Below are 21,416 nucleotides of genomic sequence, written 5' to 3'. Positions count from 1 at the left end.
TTTGTGCCAAAAACTTAAAATTGTCTTTTCATTCTTACCTTGTAGTGCAGTTTTAACGAAAGGTGAACACTAGCTCGCACTTTGTCAGATTTCACAATTACAACTTATCTATAAAAAGGAATGATGTTGTTGTTGTTGTCGTGTCTAATGACGTGCAGAGTGCGAAAGGTTTAGATGTCTCCAAAAGTCTTGATAACGAGATCTGCTAATTCTGGAGCCCGATGGCTGTACAGGATTTCAATTGGTGGTGCTCCAAGTTAGAGGAGGGAGCGAATAATGGCCTGACAGTTAAAAACATGATCCGGGGTGAGTTGTAAATGGGGACAGTGCTTGCAGATGGGATAGAATTTATTATTAGTTGGTAATATCTCCATGTCCTTGAAATGTCCAGTGCGTAGCCTAGCTATTGTAGAAGAGAGGTTTCTTGGGCAGTGAAGATCGGGGATTGTTGCGTTGCTGAAAAGCTGATCGTAGATCCTTCGCCTTTCAACAGCATTCACGTCTGTGAAGGCGGCTGTTAGAGGTTGATCTTGGTCGTCACATGCTTCCTTTGCTAGGGCATCTGCACACTCATTTCCCTCGATTCCGACTTGAGCGGGGATCCACTGGAGAACACAAGTTATGTTGAGTGAGTGGAGAAGAAAATTAATTTCTTGCGTCAGTCTTGTCACACCGTTACGTATGGCTTCGAGTGCTGATTTTGAGTAGGAAAAGATCACAATTTCTTCCATTTGGTCTTTAGGAGTAGGGGAAGAGAGACAATAAGAAAGAGCCGCTTTAATAGCAATGAGTTCTCTGGTGAAGTTTGAGACGATCCGGCCAGTGGATATTTTAAGTTTGACGTTATTTCCTGAGGGATAAATGATGGAGATGCCTGCGGCCACCTCTATTACAGTCAATGTCAGAGGAACCATCTGTGTAGATTAATACACGGTTTCCTTGGCAAGTGAACGAACAGTGTCTTCGCCTTTCTGTAATAAGATTTCAGTAGATTCTTTTTTAGAACATGGTTCAAGTAGGTAAGTATTGATTTTAGTACTCCTATGAGGTCTAAATGGAAAGAGTGGTTCTTGAGTTCCAAGGAAGAATGGGCAAGATGAATGGCCCCTCTGATATCCCTGTCTAACTGCAACGTTGATGATCTCTGAAGCCTTGATGTGCCTGTCCAAGCGTCGAAAGCTCTGTAAGCAATGTGGTCTTTATTGTGGCTTCTGATTTTATTTGTGAACTTCACAGTAGCAAATTTCCGTCTGTTCTCGAGGGAAACAAGACCACTTTCGAGTTCAACCTTGGTGTTATTAATAGATGACACTGCACCAATGATAATTTGCATAGTGCAAAACATTTGAAAATCACAGCAAATAAAGGCCTAAAGAAATTGAACATCCTCCGCATACTCTGTGGCACAAACTAGGGATCAAGATCATCAACATTAAAAAAGGAATGATGTCATTTCCGAAATTTTAAAAGCATTTTTTTCTAAAACAGCATGCTTAAAAACATAGGATTTAACCATTTTCAAAATAATTTGACAGAGTTCAATATTTTTAACCGACTTCAAAAAGGAGTCGGTTATCAGTTCATACCGTATGTATGTTTTTTGTTCACTCATAGCGTCTCGCCTAGTGAACAGATTTTGATGATTCTTATTTTAATGGATAGGGGATGACTCAACTTAGGTTCCATCACTTTGTTTGACCATATTTGTTCTTTAGAAAAAAGTTATGGGCAAAAAACAGTAAATTTCATGCAATTTCCCGATTAAATGATTAAATATAAAACCCATTGTTAAAAAGTTTGGTGCCATGCAACAGTAATATAAATAGTAATTACAATGATAATTTTGAATGAAGGCTTCGCTGAAGCAAGCATCAAGTTTCTTCAGTGTCATTGCACTATAGTGGGGGTAAACCTAACATGGAAGTGAGCTAATATGCAGTAATTAGGATCTGCGTAGCTTTCACAATGCTACCAGGTTAGGTTTGCCTCAACTATAGTAGTATTTTTATCGTTATCATTTATACCAATAACAGATGTTCGGGGCTTAGTAAGGAGATACAGGGTTGCATCACAAGCAACTTAAATGCTGTGAAATGTAAATTAGTTTGGGAAAAAATATAATTTAAATGGTTATAATTAAATTAATGCACAAATGAATTCCAGAGAAAGACAAAGATACATTTTTAGTGCCAATCACTTAAAGTTTAAGGCGTGTTTATAGGGGGGGGTTAGTATAAAGCATTTTTATGAAAAACATAAGGTGAAGTTTCGTGATGGTAATAACTTCTCACTATTTCTGAAACACATTTACATTAAATAGAATAAAATAAAAAAAAATTTGAAATAAAAAATAGAACCAACTTCAAATTTGCTCTAAAAAGTGGAAAATAAGTTTATTATTAAAACACCATCGATAATACTTTTAAACATAATATTTGAAGTTGGCGCAAAAACGCAACATGAAATCATTCACAGCCATAACTCAACTATGACTATAAATTTAACCCGGTTTCTTCCCCACCACATACATTATGCATTGATAGCGTATTTGAATAACGATATAAATGTTTCGTTCCTAACTATGGATGATTTTCTGAAAAAATATGAACGAAGCATGGTTACACTGGTTATTACATTTTGTTTTTGCACCAACTTCAAAAATTATGTTTGAAAGTATTGTCGATGGTGTTTAAAGAACAAAATTATTTTTCACTTTTTAGAGCAATTATGAAGTCGGCTCTTTTTTTTTTTTCGTTTTTTTTTATTTAACAATTATTTTAAACAGTGCAATTTCTTTGTGCACGCTTTTGCACTTGACAGCCCGAATGATGAAATGCCATTTACAGATGCCATTCACAGAGCGCAATATTTAATTCGCATCTTTACTCACGTGTACTGGCAACGATATGATGGTTAAGGGCAAGCGTAGAGCGCAATATTTAATTCGCTTCTTGATTATCATACCGTAGAAACGCGGTAGACATATGCGCCAATGTATATCATTTGTGGCGTCATAAAGATAACACCTTATTTTCAAAATCGGACATGTTAAAAAAATAATTAAAAACTAAGCGTTGTGAAAATAAAATTTTTTTTTTTTTGCTTATTCTATCAATTTTAGTTACTAAAAGTAATACTTTTGACTGAAGGAAACATCCCCATTGTCTTCTCTTTCTGACCTTGTAGAGCACTGTTTTAACGAAATATGAGCTTTAGCTCGCATTTTGTTAGACTTCTCAATAGACTGAGCTTCTCAATTACTCAGAGAAAAAGAGAAAAAAATATGCTTTCTGAGAAAAATCACATAGTCAACTCATAAATCTCATTATTTATTTTTTATTTATTTATTTTTTTTTAATTTTTAGAAAATTTAAAAAAAATTGAAACTGGCATACACCACCCCTGCTTTTAAAGACAGCTAAGTTCTAAGTCAAGGATAAATTCAAAGCGAGATAAAATTTTTAAAACTTTTCCAACATCCTCACGAGAAGGTGACGATGCCTATCTACACCTACACATTCAACTGTTTGCAATGTTTTGATTTAAAAAAAAAACTCCTTTGTGTATTACTGCTAGAACTGTACTACAAAGCGAATAACTTTTAGCAAAAGCCTTTGTCATTAGATTATCTTTCAAAAATGGAATTGAAAAAAATTCCCTTTTTGAAGTACACAAAATATGAATGCAAATTTGGTGCATTTCAACGAAATATTAACGTTAAAAGCAAAAGTTCTCGCTTTTGTCTCAAACACGAAAAAAAACGAGTCAACTTTCCAACTGCTCTCAGAATTCTCGGAGATTTTGAATAAATGATTAAAAAGCTTCTACGATGCAAGATTCTTGCACCTTCATTTGTAATTCTCTTTTGTGTAGTTGGATCGCATTCATTTTTAATGGCGACTGCTTCGTTAATGTGCTATTTTCCTTCCAAATTTCGCGTGAAAAGGTTTCTACGGAACAGGTCACTGAGACTTGTTAGATCAGATGTCTTCGAAGATTCTTCGGGGATGTCTGATTTGCTAAAGTTGCGGAAGAACATACTTTGACGAATGATGATTGTTTTTAATAATGCAGAATAGAAGCACGCGCTGTTTCAGAGAGGTTAAAATGAACATTACTTTTACAACGTGTGGCTAATTTCTGTCAAACTTTTAACCGACCTCGAGCAAGGTGCATTATTAGAGGTATTGTAAAAGTCTTGGGGCTTTCGAATTTGATTCCCTAGTGGATGTATCACGTTAACAGCACACTGAGTATCCAAAGAAACTTGCCCCAAAACTAGTGTATTTGAAACGCAGATAAGTGCATTTCGTGATGGTCTTCAATGGCAATGGTAGACAAATTGTCAAAAACTCTTACACAACACTTAAGATATACGCAGAGTTTTACCTCACAAAACAAACAAATAAAACGTGACTAATTTCTGTCAAAGCTTTAGCTCACAATTAAAAAAGCTAACTGCATCCCTAGCGGCATCGTAAAAGTTTTGTAACTTGCTGATTCCTTTGTTTTTCGAATCTGTCAGGTATAGCTGTATTTTGAGCAGTCATGGAAGTTTGTCCCTAGTTTCAAGTTTTTAAAACACAGAACCATTGTATTTGATGAAATTTATCTCTACATAGTATAAAATGAAGTCCCCAAAAAGCGTCTGTGTGTTTGAACTCGCAAAACTCGAGAACTACCCGGCCGATTGCGCTGAAATTTTCACAGCTTGTTCCTTTAAGTCATGAAAAGGTTTGCAGACTAGTTCGAATAAAATTCGATGAATAGTTCTTTTTTTATTCCAATTTACGTCCAATTTTCACATAAATTCTCAAATATGGGGGTGAAAAATTACTTGCACATATTAATATTACATATCGTTAGAAAAGGTAGAATTTTCCGCGTTCTACGCAATTTGTTTCAATGCTCTAACTTTATTACGGTGGGAGTTATTTGCGTTTTTAGCTCGAATTTTTTTAGGCTTAGCTGAAATTTAGGCACTTTTTTCTTCATTAAATAAATCAATAAAAAGTAAAGGAATTGTCCCACAGCTTTCTTTTTGACGCCATTGGAAAAAGCGACCTTTTTTACTCCAGGTCTAACTCGACCTATGGTCGAAAAAATAAGCTTTTATCTCGAAAGGAAAAAAAGTTTCAAGCTTTTTTAAATCAAGTTTAAGAAATCTCGATTCCATTCAAATTGTGAACCATTTTCTTTCGCATTTTAATTCCTTAAACTTATTTTATTTTGTGTTTCCATGGTTACGCATTTTAAATCCATCTTTCTGGATTTAATTTCTTAAAAGTATTTTAATATATATCGTCATTGTTTGGAAGGAAAATCAGGTTTTTTTTTTTAATTTATTCTTTACGCCTGATTGTTGAATATGACTTGGCACAATTTTTATTTTCAAGGTGGACCTGACAAAGCCGGGCAAAGCAGCTAGTCAGTAATAATTGAAAACAAATTCCCATAATTAGTCTATCCTATCAATCCAATACACAAATACTTTAATACTCAAATCAAAAAAGCCAAATTTATAGCGTTTTCTATCTAATATCAAGGAATCTTGGTACATTTCAAAGGCATTGTAAAAGTAGAATGAGTTGCATATCTGTTGTCTGGTTATGTCAGATACAACTGCATTTTTATCAGTCTTCAAGCAAATTCGGAACATCTTATTTGCCTGCAATTTCTGCAAAGCTGCAATATCCAGAAACTGCAGTTTACCCTTGTTCGGTACTCTGCCCAAACTCCGTGGTTTTGAAGCATTACTTTTTTTCTTTAAAGATAATCTTCGACAGCGCAAATTTCCAAAATCTGTTACGTAATATCTATTATCGAACTAATATAGCGCGTAGTAATATTTATCCCAAAAAATTGAAAAATAAATATTATGTGACTAATGTGTTAGTGAAAAAAATATAAGTGGTAGAAGAGCTCTTCGGTAGTGGGAAAATCTTCATTGATTTATTAAAACTAAGTGCTGAATGTGTCCAACCTTTTCCACTATTTACACACATAAACAATAACTTGTATTGTTTAATGATGGTCTTCAGCAGAAATTGCGTACAGATTCCAAAAATCTTATATAATATCTATTATCGAACAAATATAGCACGTACTAATGTTTCTCTCAAAAATGATGTGACTGATGCATTAGTGAGAAAGATATAGATAATAAAAGAGTTCTTTGATAGCGGAAAAATTTGCATTTGTTTATCAAAATTGAGTGCTGAATTTGTCCAACCTTTTCCATTATTTCCAGCAGGCATGTGATACATTCCGGTATGTCTATTTGGCAAATGATTTATTCCCCAATGATGATCTAAAATCAACTTTAAAGCTATAATTCTTAGCATTTTTACCTATCTAATCATATTAATTTTGAAATATTCCCGTTATAATGACTTCAGATTTAATGGGGACACTAGTTTAACTAATTACACGGGATTACATTTTTTTTCCAGTGTTTCAAGTGCAATAGGTACCCTATAGTGAATGAGGTGTACTGATCACGAATCTGTGCCTTTTTTTCTATTACGTCAGGTTTTCGGCAAAAGTGTGTTTGAAATTTTTCATAAAAACCGACAAAAAAAGTGAGAGAATATTTGTTGAAACTATATCTGATAGAAAATTCCACTGCAAAACTGAGTTGATCGTTTAAAAAAAAATAATGTAGTATAATCAACGCTAGATAATCTTCTTTTTTTTTTTTTTTTTGAATGAAATCGATTTTTTTTCTCGTTTGAACTTTCATCTGATGATTGCTGTTGTATGGTGTGAAAAGAGGGAGGAATGGTAGTTCTTGGTTAAATGAGATACAGGTCGTGTATCAGACGGTAAATCAGGATACTGAATTGTATGTTAATTTTTCGGATTGAAACCCTTGACATCGTAACAGCAAAAGTAACAGTCATATGAAAAATTATCATATAAGCTTTGTGCTACAATATGATTAAAGTGAAAAAACAACGTAAATAAAGCACAAATATTGGAGAAGATATAGCATATAGCTATTTCAAGGCTACAATGGAGCCTCTTCATCAGTGCAGAAAGCTCATCAACACAACCAAAAGTTGCGAGAGAACTCAAAAGAAAAGTTCTCTCGCAAAGCTATTTCAAGGCTACAATGGAGCCTCTTCATCAGTCCAGAAAGCTCACCAACACAACCAAAAGTTACGAGAGAACTCAAAAGAAAAGTTCTCTCGCAACTTTTGGTTGTGTTGGTGAGCTTTCTGCACTGATGAAGAGGCTCCATTGTAGCCTTGAAATAGCTATATGCTATATCTTCTCCAATATTTGTGTTTTATTTAAGTTGTTTTTTCACTTTAATCAAAAGTAACAGTCGTCTCCATGGTTTTTTTGTTCCCTCCATACCATAGGAATGCCAACGGGTAAAGAGCTACGTGTACCTTTTGTCCTTTTTCTCAGTAGCTCGACACACTGAAAGCACCTTATGTGGAGCCCAACGATTGTCCTGATCACCAAACTTTACACCGAAGTAAGCATGATAAGCTTTTTTGGTAAATTCTGTTATGTTTCGTTGATGCTTTGTTATCGTCAAATCACCGCACACGTAACAAAAGGTAACATCCTCCCGTGGGTCCCCTGTTCCTATGACTTGCCCCAGATGTGAACCATTGGGAAGTACTTTCTTTGAGGACATTTTGACGCACTAAACACTCAGAAAACAAAACACAACTTGATGCTACAAACAACAGACTCTCACTATTTCTTAAACAACTGTCGATGCCGTCAAGTTGACTTTGACAGATGCGAAAATAAAAAATGGTTGCCACTGAAATGAAATAAACGTAACATTGTACTAAAATAGCTTTAATCGATCATGGCCCCACTAAATTCTCATTTATAAGCGTATTTAGTGGAGCAATGAATCGATGTAATAAGTATTTTAAAGCGATGATTTCAATGCAATTTTTTAAATATCAATAAAGAACTTTTTTGTCATACAACTTTGTACAAAATGTCTCTTAGGGTTTTTTTAATTTTGTGAAAAATCTTGAGAACATGGGCATAAACCAAATTCATATTCAGAATCAGTGTACCAGTAGCAAAGAACATTTATCAAATTCAAATCACCAAAAAACATGTAGGCCTGTAGTATTACTTAAAAATAGCTAAGCAACAAGTTTATGTAATGATCCAAAAAGAATGTGCTAAAACGATTATTCCAGTACATTGAGATTTCTTTTTCTTTTTTTTTTTAAATTATAATCACTTTTGCTTTTACTAGAACACAAATCACAAAACGATGAACTTGCAGAATTTTATGAAGGACACAGTTATTTTTAACTTAAATTCATTGACGAAATGTTCAATGAAGCATAAATTATTCATAAACTGCGACCTAAAATCGTCGACATTTCAATCGAAGATGTTTTTCTCTGGTCGGAAGTTTCTTTCGAATTGCGGATTCTGTAAGAGTCGAATAGCTTTCGAAACTGTCATAGTGTGTCGTCCTCTTGAAATTCAATGGCGTCGGACTTCCAAAAGACGTACTGCATGCTCTAATAATTTATCTGAAAACGATTGGACAGAAAAACTTTGTGAGTGATGTGTTAGAAATAAAAGTACTGGTTTTTGTGGCTTTCTGAGGAAAAGTTCTTGCGCTAACGAAATTATTACGAATGAATTATTGATTTTTAAAACTGAAGTTATAAATCCCGTTTTTGGGTTGCCCAACGTGTAGCACATTGTGCAACATTATGTTTTTATTTCAAGCAAAAAATGAAATAGACAATGCTAGATCCAAGCGAATTTCGGGATGAGACTATAAGAAATAAATTTTCCCTCATGGTGGAAATATATCCGTTCATTTAAGTAACTTTTTGATCTGAAAAGCAACATCTTATTTTATTAAAAAGTTTTTCATACAACTGCGTTTACATTCCCCTTCTTGAATAGTAAACAAGCTAATAAGGTAGAAAAAAAAGTATAAGATTTCTTTTTTGAATTTTTGTAATGACATAGACTTTGCTCGAATGAAGAATAGAGATAAATTTTCACTTGCTCAATATTTTTGAATATTTGATTTCCACTTATTCGAATGAAGAATAGACTTAAACATTTATGTATGCTAATTTTTACACATCTCTCTCTCTCTCTCTCTCTCCTCTCTCTCTCTCTCTGTGTGTGTGTGTGTGTGTGTGTGTGTGTGTGTGTGTAATCCTATTCGCTCCTGACTGGCAATGTCTACCAGCTTAATAATGGAAACGTTGGCCATAGGACACCCAGGGAAAGTCATTCCGCCCCCTTTCGTCCCTCTAAACCTAAAGTGCCCGGGATAAAGAGTGGCATATCCAGTCCTGAGAATGTCATGAGGACATTCTCTATCTTCTGGATTTCTTGAGGCCATCCAAGGATGTCCTGATACCCCTAGATGTCCTCAGGACATCCAGGGGTAAAGGCATTAAAATCATCAACTTTCACCCACCGCAGGTGGCATACGAGTGCGGTGACGAGCGAGACGAGATGGGGTTGGAAAAGTGAAACGGTTAAGATGACTGAGTTTTTTCAAAATGAACAAATCGGAAATTTGTTTTGAAAATTACTGTACACAAAGGAAGAACATTGTGTTTTATAATAAAACTTGCGTTGAAACATTATTTTTTATTTTTGGTAATAAAATTAAGTCTTCAAAAAAACTTTCACTTTTATTTTTCATGAGGCAAAGTGAAAAATAAAATATTTTTGTAATGCAATATTTTCTATTCGATTGTAAAACATATTTTTGATCAAAAGAATCAGTAAATAAAATGTTTAATGAATAAATAAAAATATAATGAAAAATAAACGAATAATCAAATGAATAAATCCATTAACATATGAAGAAAAATAAATGAGCGAGTAAAAGAAGGAATTAATTAGAAAATAAGTAAATCAATGAGTAAATAAGTGAATTACTAAATGAAGGAATGTAAATTAATAAATAAATGAAAACGTGAGTGATTTATATTAAATGAGTAAATGAAACGAACTATTTCAGTTTGCCCCATCCACTTTGCCCCGCATGTACTTGACTAATTTTACAATTTATTTAAAATACAAATAAACCTAATATTAACTAAATAAAAACTGCAATGAATAGTTGAAGGTCTCAATTAATACTTAAAATATTAATAACAAGAACTTTATCAATTTATAGTAACTAAAATAATTTTTGACTGACAACAAAATATCACGATATGAGTACCAATTTTTTAAAATTGCCTATATTACCAAATGCTTTAATCTTCGGCGGTGTTTTTTTTCCTGACTGGTATAGACTGCATATGGTAATACATAGTTAAAATAATACCGCATAGGTTGAGCTAAAAGCAGAGTAAATATTTCACCATTTCACTTTGCCCCGCTATTTCACTTTGCCCCATCTTCCCCTACTTTATGAAGACTTGATTCCCTCTTATGGATATGGAAAGTTGAAACCTGGTTAGGGGCAGACCGCTAAACCATGACTACTGTCTGTTATTGGCTGAATGATGAAAGAAAAGAAGTGATGGTTTTAAATCGTTTGCTGGTGATGACATCAGTCATTGAAATCTGCATCTTCGGACGGAGATTCATCGCTTTATAAGTTCGAAAAAAATGAATAGATGAATACCAAAGCATTTAATTGTAATTTAATGGGTAGCTAGTTTTTTACACTTAAGAGCCATTGTCTGTAAGAATCAGGCAGTTTAAAGCATTTGTGATTGTTGACATTTTTAATTTTTTTTATTTTCACATATGTTGTTCCTTATCATAAATGTAATGTAAATCCGAAATTTGAGCTTTGTCAGACTCACCATTTTTGAGAAAACAATTTTTTTTTTGTTTAGGGGGCGTGGCACATTTTTACCGGTTTTTCAAATTTGCAGATTTTAATGTGCTTGTTGTTTGAAGCGCCCTTATAGTGACATGGATTTTTCAATTCCATATTACTATATGGTCTAGTAAGATACTGTTACAGCTGTCAAATCGGTGACACTACGAGGGCGACGCCCACAAACTCCGTTTAAAAATGACCGAAATTGAATTTTTTTCTATATTCAAGGCCAATTTTCTCAAAGCGCCTTCATGATGACACCAACATTTTTAGATCATTTTCTAGCCAGACTTACATACATCAAAAATATGTATCAAAATCGGTGTCACTATAAGGGCGCCAGCAGATATTGGAACTTTTATTCAATAAATTTCACAAAAACACAAATATTTAGAATCTAATTACAACTGTCGCCCTCATAGCAGATATCTGATACTACATTAGGTTGATAACCAACATGTTTGTCTAACATTTGCACACAAAAAATCGGTGTCACTCCTATTATTTTTGGAAATATAATCGTTCCAAGTTAGTACGTTATGGCATTTTTTTATATTTATTTATTTAATATTTTCACACCCAGATTTTTTTTGTACATATTTATTTTTAATTTAATACAAAGAAGTGTACCTTATAACATAAACAGCTTTGGGTAGTAAGAGAGTCTTTTTCTTGAATAGAAAATGCCCGTTTTGATATAGGTACCATGTGGATGTATTGTGCATAACATGTCTAGACTATTATACCAATACTCGTCTTGTTTTTTCCTGCCAAACAAATTTATTTATTCCAATTGTTCTTGACATGCATTTGGCATAAACTTGCAAATGGTCAACTTCTACACTTTTTCTGGGATACCATGTGTTCCCATGCTTTAGTGTTACAAAATTAGCAGTTTTCAATAAAAGATGACCGTCTTTCTAAAATTGGTTTGACTTGATTCTTAATGTTTTCTTCGTTTTGGTCTAGTTTATCCTCAAATTCAGTTTCAGATTCTGAATGTTCGCTTTCTTCAATATTCTCATTTGATGTATTGAGAATGCATTCGTTTTTTTGTTTCTTCCATCGAAAAAAAAGAATAGGTTTTGTTTCATAGTACAATACTCTGAAGCAACGAACAGTTTTTTCCCCATTACGAACTGCATTTCTCATCTAGTGAGCAACTTGACAGGGATGTTGTTTTTTCCCAGTATTTTCACCAATCGTAAATTGTTCTTATAAATACTCCTTCTGCTTTGAAGTGAACTTGAACTGAGCTCGTAAAGATAGGGACCATCCAATTTCATTAAATTGAACTTTTGGCAATGCAGGGGTATTTATTAGTTGAAAATTTGAAGCATTTATATAAGATGTTTGTAAGACCTTCTCTCTATACATCTTTCGTATAAAATCCATTTGCAAGTTGAGGTCAAATGTATGTCAAGAACAATTGGAATAAATAGATTTGTTTGGCCGAAAAAACAAGATGAGTATTTGTATGATAGATGAGTTGGTATGATAATCTAGACACATTATGCACAATACATCTGCCTGTACCTATATCAAAACAGGCATTTTCTATTCAAGAAAAAGACGCTCTTACAGCCCAAAGCTGTTTATGTTAAAAGATACACATTTTTGTATTAAATTAAAAATAAACATGTTCAAAAAAACTATCTGGGGGTGAAAAGATTAAATAAATAAATATAAAAAAAGCCATAACGTACTAACTTCGAACGATTATATTTCCAAAAATAATAGGAGTTACACCGATTTTTTTTGTGCAAATGTTAGACAAACATGTTGGTTATCAACCTAATTTAGTATCAGATCTCTGCTATGAGGGCGACAGTTGTAGTTAGATTTTAAATATTTGTGTTTTTGTGAAATTTATCGAATAAAAGTTCCAATATCTTCTGGCGCCCTTATAGTTACACCGATTTTGATACATATTTTTGATGTACGTAAGTGTGGCTAGAAAATGATCTAAATATGTTGGTGTCATCATGAAGGCGCTTTGAGAAAACTGGCCTTGAATATAGAAAAAAATTCATTTTCGGTCATTTTTAAACGGAGTTCGTGGCCATCGCCCTCGTAGTGACACCGATTTGACAGCTGTAATAGTATCTAAGAAGACCATATAATAGTATAGAATTTAAAAATCCATGTCATTATAGGGGCGCTTAAAGCAACAAGAACTTTAAAATCTGCAAATTTGAAAATCACGCAAAAATGTGCCACGCCCCCTAAATTAAAAAATTTAATTTCTCAAAAACGGTAAGGCAGACAAAGCTCATACTTTGCACTATCATTACATTCATGATAAGGAACAACATCTGCAAAAATAAAGAAAATTAAAAATGTCAACAATCACAACCTGCCTGATCCTTACAGACAATGGCTCTTAATATCTGAGGACGATTTTTATCCTTTGAGTATGACTGAAGGAACAAACCATACAATCTATGAAAATCTTTCAAGTACGCGAGAAAAAATAGTTAGCTCAGTGGGCATTCGATAAATCAAGTTGTAATAAATACACGCATTCTGTCACCAAGCATCTTAAAAACATTTTCTTTTTACATATTTTTTCAACAAAACAGTTCAAACACTTGATAGTTTATTGAAATATTTTAAGTTTTCTATTTACAAAGTTTGAACAGAACAACGTCTGTCGGGTCCTCTAGTTGTTTTGTATGTTTATAAAAGATGTATTGCACCCAAGTGGGAAGAAAGTAAGAAATCCAGAACTTTTTGCTTCCAAACCCTTGAATCAAGGTGTTAGGATTTTGAAGGTTGTGTTAATTGACTTCCCTCAGATAGAAAATTACTTCTTAATTCGTTAATGGAATTTCGTAATTCCGAAACCAATGTGGTTGACTGGTTCTAAGTGTCATTTTTTTTTTTTTTTTTGGTTATGAAACATGATGCTTTTAAATTCCCCTACTGGATTAATAATGCTTCTGGTTTGAACAATAGCTAAGCTTTCTTTCTATGAAACTCCCCTACCGCTTTTCTTAATTCTCATAACTTTATAACATTTCAAGAACTTTTAAGGTATTATTCTTTTCTGTTTAACCTCTAATGCAAAAAGATGGGGGGGGGGGGTAAATTTAACTTGTATATTTCTGGCATCGTAATTCCTAAACGAGAATCAGTCAAATTACCTTTAAAAAATTAAATCCTTGAAACTATAAATATTTCAAACACCTACAACAGCTAGGTACAGTTTGAAAGCGACAGAATAGAAAAAGATTCTTAAGCAGAAAAAAAAGAAGTCTTGATATTTTAGCCGATTTTCGGGATTTAGGCAGCGTACTTTAAATACTTTAATCACATTTTTCAAATCTCGCAATAATATCGATAGAAATGTTCATTATTACTTGTAAGTTGGTTTTTTGCAACCATCAGCCTCGCTTCAAATTTTTGATTGACGCTTTTTGCATTTGAGATAAAAGTAAAAAATAAATAAAACACTTTTCACGCGCATTAAATGTACTAAAAAGAAAATATAAAGAATGCCTAAGGAATATTAACTTTAATTATTATAGCTTGCTCCCATACGTTATAGTAGAATGCAATTATGTGTCCTGCACTTTTATGATGCAGTAAATAGTCGTACATTTGAGAAATATCTGTCATAAAAAGAGGCAATAAGGACCTTTTATACCTACGTTGTATATTTCTTAATATAATTAAATTAAAAGTTAGCTTTTATGTACATTTTTTTTTTACTTCCTTTTACGAAGTAAAAGAAGTATTGTATTCGCGAAAAGATTTTCCCCCAAAAATCGGCCTTAATTTCAATTTTCCGCGCCCCCTAATGAATATTGAGTTTTTTTTTTTTTTTTTTTTTTTTTTTTTTTTTCAACCCGACCTCACATGGATATATGTCTAAGAACGTATAGACACCCGAAATATCCATTTTGACGATCCCCGAGTTAGTTACAACGTGATGTCCGTATGTATGTGCGCATGTGCGTATGTATCTCGCATAACTCAAAAACGGAATGTCCTAGAAAGTTGAAATTTGGTACGTAGACTCCTAGTGGAGTTTAGTTGTCCCTCCTCTTTTGGTTGCATTTGGATGTTCCAAAGGGAGTCTTTTACACCTTTTTAGGGGGAAATAATTGTTAATTTCGATGAAAACTCAAGTGGTGTTATAATTTGGCAAACACATGATGAAAAATCGCCAAGCTTTTGGTCGCCAAGTTTTGTCCCCAACTTGGCGACAAATTTGGCGGTTTTTTTTTTTTTAAATCTGATTTTATTTTGGCCACTATTCACAATATTTAGAGAATTAATTGTTGAATCACATTAAAATGTACACTATTGGGAAAAAGAATCTGAATAAAACGTTTTTTGCTTCGGTTCGCAACAAACTTGGGGTAAACATATTTAAAGTGTTTCTTTGCTTACTCCAAGGCACTATTATGATTAAATTGGCGCAAAAGGAAGTTATGTGATAAACACATCAGCTCGTTTCGTACATGAACACATTTTTTTGATTGATACATTTCATCTAATTTCATTTTGTGCACTGTATTGCAAGCCCAAAAATTTGAACTTCATTACTTTAATAATAATTTTATTATTATTCACTATCCTGTTTACAATCGTCTTTTAGCTTCCTTTAAAACCTCAAAACGCTCCAATGTCAACTTCAGCATAATATTACAAAACTCTCGTTACACAACAGATCAGAAAAAGGGCAAAAAAACTTCGCTGATACATAATATTTTTAAAAATCAAAATAAGAAAACCGCCAAAATTTTCCAAGAAAGCACGTTGTGGTTCCACTAAGATGCACACGAATAAAATGTTAGGCTACATCAATAAATCCTTTGCTTTTATGTTCGACAAAATGGCATCAAGAAAGATGGCGAGTTTCCATTATTTAGAAAATTGTATTTTACGTTTGTTGCATTTTTTTCTCTTTCACCGATATAAATATGATTCTGAGATTTTTCCGGGGGAAAAAGGCTTTTAAATTGAAAAATGAAATATTCTGTCGCTTAAAACATGGCCTATTTTCTGAGAAAAAAAACTTTTTAATATGAATGAAAATACTTTTGAAACTGTATTCTATTTCTGCCAATTCCATGCTTGAAATTCGACAGATTATTTTTTAAACTAAATATTTTTCATAACATTTTTCACTTGAACATATATATACTATATGCGCGTACGTGTTCGCGTGTGTTTGTTTTAAATCGTATTCAAAAAAATTAATTAAATGAACAGAATTAATAAAAGTGCTGATTGTATTTTTCAATCCATGATCTGCAGAATGTAAAGAGGATAATTGAAGCTTAAAAAAATAATAAATACTTCTGATAATCATTAAGTTACTTTTAACTATGGATGTGATTTAAGTTGATTCGAATTTGTTAAGTCGATAATGTGGTGTAATAATGTTGATTTTGCAATGAACAGGTTCTGCATAGAGTGCACTAAACCGCACTCAGAATCCAAAACACCAACTAAATGGCTTCAATGTCGTAATTGTGACGAATGAATATATCACCGATCAGCTAAGTTTGATAAATTATATGCTCGTAAAAATTGTAATTCGCGCGGATTTTTAACGTGGTTATAAATTTTTAAAATTGTAACAGAATGAACCACAAAATGTGTAAGATTCATTTTATTACTTATATATATATATATATATATATATATATATATATATATATATATATATATATATATATATATATATATATATATATATATATATATATATATATATATATATATATATACATATATATATATATATATATATATATATATATATATATATATATATATATATATATATATATATATATATATATATATATATATACATATATATATATATATATATATATATATATATATATATATATATATATATATATATATATATATATATATATATATATATATATATATATATATATAATGCAACAACTTACCCCACATAGTGTAACAGCATGCCCCGTGGTGGGGTAAATAGTTACAATGTACACATATTCAAAAGACTTGAAATGTTTTGGAGTAGCGGCTTCTAATCATTTTTAAAAAAATATGTTATGAGTGTTAAACAATCTAGATGCATTTTAAAATTTCACTCGTGTAAATACTTGAAATAGTTTAACGTAAAGAAATATTGAAAAAAAGTGCAACAACTAACACTCTCCCTCTACTACACATTTTCTACTTTATTAATTAAGAAGATGAAAACAAACAGTCACTGTTTCCTTATGCTGCATAGTTAAGCGTAACTTCTAATTAAGAAGTCGGAAACGCACAGTCACTGTATACAAATATTGGATAGTTTCAGTTTCCCTTAAGAAAACTAAATCATTCAGTCATTTTCCCAGTACTACATAATTTTAACTAATTAAGATAAAACCATATCGTTACTGTTTGGCAGAACTAATAATTTAGTTTTACTACTAATTAAAAAGGTTAAAAAAAATATGTTTTTTTCTAATTGGTACTTCATAATTACAGCTTTACTAATTAAGAAAGCTAAAACACTGAGGGTTTTTTTCCCCCAAAATACCCTAAACTTTCTTAATCAAATCAAACTATGCAAAGTTATAAAAACAAGTTGACTAAAATCGTTTAGGATCACGACTTTTCTAATATTGCATGGTTTTGATCTTAAAACCAGATCAAAGTTACATAATACTTTTAAAAAATGACAGTAAATTTTTCATTTTGTGGAAATATAAGTTTTTTAACATCCTCATATATATAATAGACAATTCACTGATCGAGTAACGCTGACGTCATCAACAATGAAACTCGTGTCACAGCATGCGCGACGGCATTATTCCATTCGCAACTCCAGAGCTCGAATACGCTACCTTGTGGTGATCAATAATACTAAAGAAAAAGGTAAAACATTCCATTCCACGTGTTTTCTTCGGGGTAAATTACAGGCTTCAGACAGTTTGTGGTGTAATGTAATTTCAGAAGAATAAAAAGAAGGCTTCCCACAAACACGATGAAAAATTACTCTCATTCACTAAGCGTCAAAGCAAGTTTCAAGTTACGGCATTTGTTTGTTTCACCTTTTTCATCCGCCATTAGACAGTGGCTGCAGCGCCGCCTATAGTTTATTCGAGTTGCGAATTGTTGGAGCACTAAAATTTCAGTAAGTTATTTGTAATACGATAACACTTGCTGGCAATTCGGAACTCCAGCGCTCGAATACGCTACCTTGCGGTGATTTACAAAACTGCAAATGAAACTAAAACATTGCCACGTTGCGTTCCACGTTTGTCTGTTGACGCAAACACAGGCAGTTTGTTCTGAGTATTTATTAACGCAATCGATGTGTCTTAGTTTGCTTTCAGCTACAGAAATTAATTCGTCCCTTAGTAGTATTCTCGAGCTTCTCAAAATACTGTTAGTTTTCATTATTTCCTTAATAATTGGTGAAAGCGAAAATTCTGGATTAACAAACTTGGATAACGTTACACAAGGTAAAAAATTTTATTGTTTTGTATGAATTTGTAAGAATATGGGGTTTTTTTTAATCTTAAATTAATTAAACTTACCATATTTTACAGCAGCATTTAGTTGGAATGGACAGTATGCAAAATATTTTCTTGAATATATTATCGTAGAACAAAATGAATAACCGAGAAAGAATTTACTTTATTCCTTTTATTTTCAGCTGAAAGGTTTCGCCAAATTTGTTTAGGGTTATAATTTTAGTATAGTGCGAGCAAAGTAGCCTTGGCGAGATTTCGCGTTTTTAGTTAAACCATTTTTAATTTTTATCATGAGTGGAATAAAATGGTAGTAAGATTACAGAATTCGATAAGTGAAAGGAAATAATGGTCAATCAACTGAAAAGAAAACTACCACCATATATCCGTGAGAATTTTGTTGATGATTTGCATAACATGACACAATTAAATCGTAACTCAGAAATTAGAAAAATCGAAACAGAAAATTTTTAAATCAACCGATTCGGGAATTCGAGAGAAATATCTCAGCTACAAATGGAAAACAATAAAAGCAAGCCAAGCAAGGCAAAAAAGTATCATCTTCTTTCGATAATAGTTTGTAATGTCATATTGAATTTTCTAGCATTAATTGTTATTCTTGTCAGGCCACAATTATTATTTAGTTTTATCAAGAATTGATAAATATCGAATTCAACATCGTGGAAATAGCTGCTTAGAACTACGAACTACGTAGTTTGCATTAATCTTTGACGTTTAGTAATGCTTCTTGAATTCTCATTTCTTTCTACGTGGGCCAGAATATCCACAAGACTTTGAAAATTAATTTAAAAAGAATAAAGCAAAAAAATCATACGTACGAACAAAAATCACAACACTTTTAGCATTTTCTTCGTTACCATGTGCGTTTGTTTTAGTTTTCAATTCCGCCATTAGACAGTGACTTCAGTGCCCCCTATAGTTCGTTGGAGTTGCGAATACTTGACATGCAAGAAAATTCTTTATTTTGACAAGGCTGAACTGGATCCGATAACTTAACTGTTTTACTGGTAAGACTGTCATTCACGGAAAAGTGGTCAACAATGAACTCTATCTACTGGAGTTTAGGATTCATTTACTGAAGTTACGGTTACAATTTCAACTATCAAAATATCACGAAACAGGCAATGGCTTCGTTCAAATGTAGAAGCAATTTTCACCCGTTATACCTTGACGGGTGGTTTTCTAGACAATAATAATCGTTTTATTTTAAGTTTTGAAATTCACCATTTTCCCCACAAAACATCAGAGCTAAAAAAAAAATTCCTAAGACTTTCCAAACTATTTATAGTTAAACACATCCACGAATCAAAATTAAATAAGAAAAACGATCCCTGCAATAAAACATCGCCGCCATCTTGATTGAATATAGACATCAGATAGAATCATCCATTTTGTGGGATTTCGAATCCCAAACTTTTTTACACAGAACTTCGCCGTGGCAGCGAAATTTGATGCTGTTCAAGACGCTTTCTCATTTTTGCCTCCGAATTGTCTGGTTCGAGGGCAAATATAAATAATGCATTAAAGCAGAATTCTGAGAAACTTTATTCTAGTGAATAAAAAATAGAGGGCGCTTCAGATTTGAAAAAAAGAAATTGCGGCTTTCGCTGCGGTATACATAAATAAATTGTAGAGTGCAAAAAATTCTTTTGATGTCTTTTTTTTCGGAAGAAAAATTCTAATAAAAGAAAGTTTTATGTGAAAATGTTTTTCAGCAACAAAGATGGTTTTTTCTGCTTTTCAACTGTCATCGTTCATAGTTTGTGTGGAGTATACTTTTAAAGAACGACTATACTAAGCTTTATTTTTGTTCCGGTATTAAATTCTGATTATTTTGAAATAAAAATTTTGACGTATTTCTCTGAATGAATTTAATGGGAAGGAAATTATTATTTTTACTAGTGTCAGTTTTGACGTGTAATGTGTGAGACTAAAATGCAATCCCTTTGTGTCGCATCGCTTTCTTGACATAAAATACGGGACAGCTATTTTTTATCAATTATTGGTAAATTATTAACATAGAATGAAAAAGAAATGCACTGAAAAAAAGTTAGTTGATATAAATCCGTTTTTATTATAATGCTTTCTCTTCAATTCGCAACTCCAACAAACTATAGGGGGCGCAGCAGTCACTGTCTAATGGCGGATGAAAAAACTAAAACAAACGCACGCTGTAACGTATAAATTGCTTCTAATTTTAGGAAATGAGAGAAAATTTTGTTCGCATGCATGATTTTTTGTTCTTTATTCATTTGAAAAGATTTTTCAAAGTCTTTTGGTTATTCTGACCCATGTAGAAAGAGATTAGAAACCAAAAAGTATTACGAAAGTAAACAATTAATGCAGAACACACAGTAAGTTGTTCTGAAGCAGCCATTTTCACGATGTTGAATTCGGAATTCATAAATTTTTGGTTCGCTTCGAAAGCATTTTCATTTTGTACCGTTTTTTCTATACATTAATACATTTTATGTCTCCAGTTTCGTGACATTTCCGGCATTTGTTGACATTTTTGTGACATTTCCGGCATTTCTTGACATTTTTGTCTCATAGTGCACATACGTGACAGACTGTCAAGAGTAACATTTAACACTAGATAATTTATTTCTATGACTATATGATTGGATATCAAAAGAAATTATCATGCCTTTAATTCATTCGTCATGGAAATGATTTAACGGATATGCGAAATCTTATCAAGATACATTATTCTTTCACACAATTTTAAAACCATCCCTATAAACAGATTTTTGGCGAAACTCTTCCTCCGATAATGACAGCTTTTGCAGAGCAATAAAGTAAGTTGGCGCGAGATTTTAGCAATAAAAATTCCAAACTTTTATTTTTTATTGTTCAAATTCTTAACGTTCTTTCTGGACTTTTCAATCTGTTCTGCGATAAATATTTTCAAGAAAATTTATTCGCATACTGTCCATTTCAGTTGGATGCTGTAGTAACAAAGGTTATTTAAATCATTTATGTGGAATTAGGTTAAGGAAAAGAGTAATTTTTCATCGAATTGAAAAACTGATATTTATTCAAATTCACTCAGAACAAGATAAATAAAATGTGTACTCACAGTTTATATCAGATATTTTTGATGTTACGCTGTT

Source organism: Uloborus diversus, chromosome 8 (assembly GCF_026930045.1).
Source record: "Uloborus diversus isolate 005 chromosome 8, Udiv.v.3.1, whole genome shotgun sequence".
In the NCBI taxonomy this organism is placed as follows: Eukaryota; Metazoa; Arthropoda; class Arachnida; order Araneae; family Uloboridae; genus Uloborus; species Uloborus diversus.
The sequence above is the reverse complement of the archived record's forward strand: the minus strand, read 5'-3'. Positions refer to the sequence as shown.